This window comes from Eutrema salsugineum, unplaced genomic scaffold (assembly GCF_000478725.1).
Source record: "Eutrema salsugineum unplaced genomic scaffold, Eutsalg1_0 scaffold_5, whole genome shotgun sequence".
Taxonomy (NCBI): domain Eukaryota; kingdom Viridiplantae; phylum Streptophyta; class Magnoliopsida; order Brassicales; family Brassicaceae; genus Eutrema; species Eutrema salsugineum.
Genome location: NW_006256612.1, coordinates 1,614,800 through 1,620,394, shown reverse-complemented (window position 1 = coordinate 1,620,394; position 5,595 = coordinate 1,614,800). Strand labels below are relative to the sequence as shown.

The following is a 5,595-nucleotide window of genomic DNA, read 5'->3' as shown; positions in this document are numbered from 1 at the left end:
ATCGTGTAAATGCACTACGAAGATGAGCCCTCCAGGAAGTCTTCCACTTCCCAAGCGCCGATAGTTTCTTCACCAAAGATTGAGCTGAATGAGTTATCTTTCTCATGGAACTGGTTTTAGGACATTTGGAGTTATGAGCTGAAAGTTACACTGAACAGAAAAGAAGCTGGTCAATTCGGGTTTTAAGAGATGCGACTGTAAGCTAAGTGTTGTGTCCTACCTCGGCGTGAATACCTCGGCACGTATGCCGAGGAGGCATGTTTACGAAGCCTTGGGACTATACCTCGAGGTAGGACTTCGGTGTTTCAACACCAAGGCTCCCTTGATCACCAAAATGATCCCAAAACGACTAAGTGTTGAAGCAGACCTTGGTGTGAACCCTTCAGCATGCTATGCCGAGCTCCTATGTTACACAAACCTCGGGTACCAGGCCCCTCGGCATGTATGCCGAGGTCCTCATCTCTCCAACCCAGATTACAAACAAATCCTCTTCACGTTTCAAAGCTTTAACCGGATCAAAGGCCAAGTCTCATGCATGTTCTTCAAGTGTTCATCAAAGTTTCAACCCAGCACATGACCCCCTGGTGTATGGCCCTCGGTGTGAGACTTCTTCAGATGGCGAGGGGTGGCTCCAGCAACCCAGAAAGGGCGGGTCAGTACCCAGTTTGTCCTGGGCTGACCCGGCCCACACCCTTTTATATAAATAGTTTTTAGAGACTAAAACCCTAGTTATCCATTACCTTATCTTCTAATCTGTTTTCTTTTTGTTTTCTCTCTGCTTCTTAGTGTAAAAACGAGTTTGATCAAGAGATATCTAGCAGATTTAATCATCTTAAAGCTGTTTCTTATCATCTAATCATCTCATCTCTGCTTCTAATCATGATTAACACCACCTCTTGCAAAGGAAATGGTGTGTTAATCATGATTAGTGAGTAGTTATCTTTTAAGCTACTAGGTGTGTAGATTAGGGTGCTTAGATGATCGGTTTATGATGTTTAGGTTCTAGATTTTCATCTCCTTTCCTTAGTTAGCTGCTCTTAATGCTAGATCTTTGCACATCACTCTGATCTAGACCTTAGTCATTTCTCCACCCACAAGGTGTTTGATGAAATGTCTGAATGAGCTAAGCTAAGGGTTTATGCCTTTTTCATCATGGGAATGATTTGTTAAATGCATGAATGACATATTAGAACTGTTTCTTAATGCTCACTGATTCATATTTCACAAATGATGATTTGGTTTGAAAGTGGATTAGTGTATAGATTAATGCCTTCATGAGAGGATTAGTCTAGATTTGAGTTCTAAGTTAATTGGTTTTGAGATCATGTGATTGCTTGTTGCTGCTTTCTGGGTAAGATTCGGTCTCTTTGAAATAGAAACCGTTTGGTCATTATTAGACTTGATACTTTATGCTTGTTGATTGCTTGATCTTGCTTAAGGCGAATTAATCTTGATTAAGTGGTTTGCAAAGAGATTATTGTCATGGGAATGAATTAATCTGCTTTTGAAGTCTAGACTAAAGAGTAACAAGCATTGCATTTTGTTCTTAGCATCATGAATTGATATCTAAAGCACCCTAATCAATGATCACATCTAGAGGTTTAGCTTTTATCATTTGCTTAATCACCATCATCTTGTTTAGCTTGCTTTGTTTACTTCCTTATCATTGCTTGTTTGTTTCTTGTTTATATTTTCACTTGTTACTTGTTACCAAAAACCTGTCTTTGATTAACTTGACTTAAGAACTTATCTTATAAACTAGTGCCTAACTACCACACATATGGATTGACACCCCTTATACTACTTTGACAAGGGGATTGATAACCCTTCTAAGAGCTCAAAAACTCTTAGTTATCAATTGGCGCCGTTGCCATATTGTGTGGGGCTAGTTAGCATTAGTTTCTGATATAGTTTTTGAGATCAAGTTTAGTTTGTTTTACTGATTCCCTTTCAAGTTCTGTCTTTGTTTTCAGGTGTATGATCACAAGAGGTCGTCTTAGAAGACAAAGACAAAGAGCTGCTCATTTGGAGAGATTGGGAATGGATCAGCAAGTTGGGATTGAGCACCAGGCTCAAGAAGCTGCTCACGGTCAAGGAGCTGGTATTGGAGCTAATGGGAACATAAATCAGACAGGGACCAGCTCAGGGTAATCAGAACCAAGACCGGCCTGGGTTCATCAACAAGAACCCTTCCCAAACCCACCCTTGCGTCAAGAACCTCCACTGGTTTATGTAGGAGACAATGACCGAGCCAATACACACCAATACAGAGCTGGCATTCAAGCTCCTCCAGTTCAGAACACGAATTTTGAAGTGAAAGCCTCTATGCTCAACATGGTGCAGAACTCTAAGTTCTATGGGCTGCCAAATGAGGATCCTTTGGAGCATTTGGATCACTTTGATAGAGTTTGTGATCTCACAAAGATCAGTGGTGTCTCTGAAGACAGTTTCAAGCTCAAGTTGTTCCCATTCAGTTTAGGAGACAAGGCACACCAATGGGAGAAGAACCTACCTAGCGGTTCAATACAGACTTGGGAACAATGCAAGTTAGCATTCTTGTCTAAGTTCTTCTCCACTGCTAGAACCGCCAGGCTAAGGACCAAGATTTCAAGCTTCACTCAGCATTCTAATGAGACCTTTGGAGAAGCTTGGGACAGGTTTAGGAGCTATACAACTCAATGCCCACATCATGGCTTTTCAGAAGCCTCTCTCCTTAGCACTTTGTATAGAGGAGTAGTTCCCAAGATCAGAACTCAGCTGGACACAGCATCAAATGGGAATTTCTTGGCAAAAGAAATCACTGCAGCTATGGAACTTGTTGAGAACCTAGCCATGAGCCAAGACACTTATGGGGAAGACTATGACCGGTGCTATAGAGGAGAAGGTTCTAGTAAACAACAAGAGCTGGAAAAGACCCTAGAGGAGTTGAAAGTTAAGTTTGCAAAGCTGGTAAAGGTCACTCAGCAACCTATACACTATGTAGCTGAAGAGAGGAGTTGTTTTACTAATGTCAATGAACCTGGTATTGCTCAAGAGGAGTTACACTTCATTGGGAACCAGAATAAGTTTCAAGGGTACCCTCCTCAAGGCTTTGTTTAAAAGAATCAGTGCCAAGGTCAACAATCTTATTAGCCACAAGCGGTTCAGGCACAAGGTAACAGCTTCACAAACCACGTCAGTTTTCAGCAACCAAGGTCTCCACCTCTTGGATTCGGTCAGCCACAGTTTCAGCAGGGTTCTATGCCACAGCAAGGTCCTGATATTGGTATTGTTCTCCAACAGATCTTACAAGGACAACAAAAGCTTGATTCCAAGTGTCTTGACCTGAGTTCTAAGATGGAGACATTAGACTCTGAACTTAAGATTCTTAGAAAGAACAAGGGCATCTGCACTTCAGAAACTCAGGTCCCTCTTGCTTGTAAAGCTGTTCAAAACCCCAAAGATTATTGCAATGCCATCTACTCAAGTGATGATCATTCAGCTGCTGTTCAAGAGATTGAATACCTTCTTTATGGTCAAGTCTCTGATGGGTCCAGTCCTAATAAATAGGAAGAGGACGCCATTATAGAGGACTTTATGAGCTTGTTACCTGATCTCAATGAGGACATTGCAAAAGAAGGTGGAGGGGCGGCCTGTTCAGTTTGTTATTTGCAGCATTGGAATGATTTTCTTGAGCAATGGAACAATTCAGGGGATGCTGAAGCAAGGGACCAGCCGGTTGCTCAAGTACAGCCAAGGGATGATGTCTCCAGCCTAGATTCACCAAGTGTGAAGCCTACATCACTCCCAAAGCTGGGTAATCCAGGGAAATTTACAATCTCTTGCACTCTTGGGAAGTTCAGAGTTGAAAATGCCTTGTGTGATTCAGGCTCAAGTGTAAATGTGATGTCTCTTAGCATGATGGAGAGACTTGGGATCAAGAACTTAAAGGAATATTTCTTCCATCACTTTTGGCGATTCTTACTCAAAGAAACCTCATGGGCTGATAGAGAACTATCCTTTGAAGGTTGGTGAGTGCATAGTTCCAACTGATTTCATAGTCATGAAGATGAAAAAGACAAAGGAACTTCCACTTTTGCTTGGAACTTCATTCCTTAACACAACTGGTGCAAGGATTGACTTTGATACTCAAAGAGTGGTGCTTACAAAGGTGGATAAGGACGTTTCTTACCCTGTCAAGCCTCCCTTAGCCGAATTTTGTGGATCAGCTGCTCAAGAGATAGAAGAGCCCAAGGTGCTTGAGATGCATTATGTGGGAAGTGTTGGAGTTTTAGGAGAATCTAAATCCCTTTCAGCTGTGGAGAAAGGAGAACAAGCCCACATCAACTATGGTCATAAGGATGAGAATACAGAGCCTTTGATCAGATTAGAAGACATCTTCCTCACATGGTCTCCTACACTTAGTGAGCTAGAGATGCTCAACAGCAAAGGTGAAAGATCTGATTCAAAAGAAAAGAACCTTGAACCTGAATTTTCCTCACAAGACTTTACTCTCACCCCTTGGACATGTGAGGATGGAGCTGTAAAGTACAAGTTGGATTGCAATGGGAAATCAGAGTTATTTGCAGAGCTCAGAACCGGTCTCACAAAGGCACTCATTGACAAGGATTCTGATGGTATTCAAGAACTGATGCAAAAAGGTCTCAAGCTTGAGTTAAAGGGAAATGGGTCTGATGGTTCTCAAAGGGAGCAGAGCTCAGCTTTCATGCTTCAGATAATTTACATGTTCAAGAGCATCAGTGCTCATCCTCACCCAACCTAAGACAAGGTTTTACAAAGTCAAACTTAGTGACTTTAAACAAAGTGCTCTTGGGAGACACCCCAAGCTTATCCTTGTATATAGTCTTTTTAATCTTTTCTTTAGTGTTTTTAGAATGTTATGATGGGTTTGCTAAGTGATCTCAGGTTCTAGAAAGTGTTCTTGCTCAATGGTTTGAAGGAACAAGTGCAGAGAGGAGCTTAAAGGTGGCGGCCTTATGATTCAAAGGAGCAGTGAACCTGAGACCTCGGCCAAGCACCTCAAGATGATCATAACCGAGGTCTCTTGTTTGATCTTCATGGAACCAAGTGCTGTGAGAAGCCTTGGAGAGCCAAAGCAGAGGTGTTCTTGAGCTAATACCGAGGTGCCCTTGCCACTTACACAGAAACTTGTCTACCTCGGTATAGAAGCCTCGGCATGGCTAGGCAGAGGGGTCCCTGAACGAGCATGAACAAAGAGGAACGCTTGAGAGACTTGAGTCAGAGCAAAGGTTTCAAAGCACCAGCATTCTCCTCCATGTCCAATGCCTCCATTCCATCATGAACAAGTCTGGTAACTCTCCAAACTCTTTGTACATATGCATCTAGTTCTTAATTTTTCATTTTGCATTTTTCTTGCTTTTGCCTTTCCCTTCTCTCTTATGCTTTTATAACACAGAGGACTATGTTATTTAAGTGTGGGGGAGGAGTTTAGTGTTTACTAAGCATGTTTTCTTTGATCTTATTTTCCACTTTGAGTCTTGAGTCTCATGTAGTTGCATCTAATCAGAAAATTTTCACAAAAAAAAAATGTTCATTCTAGTTGCATTCACATTTTTTAGGATCGAGTCTAGTTGC

The 5,595-nt window shown here is 41.8% G+C and overlaps 1 non-coding gene across 1 annotated transcript; it reads right to left on the bottom strand.

The window, feature by feature from the left end:
- Positions 1–2,589: 2,589 nt before the first annotated feature.
- LOC112084222 lies at positions 2,590–2,696 on the bottom strand. Its single transcript, XR_002898180.1, has one exon. It is a non-coding gene; the product is annotated as a small nucleolar RNA R71 (small nucleolar RNA).
- Positions 2,697–5,595: the final 2,899 nt, after the last annotated feature.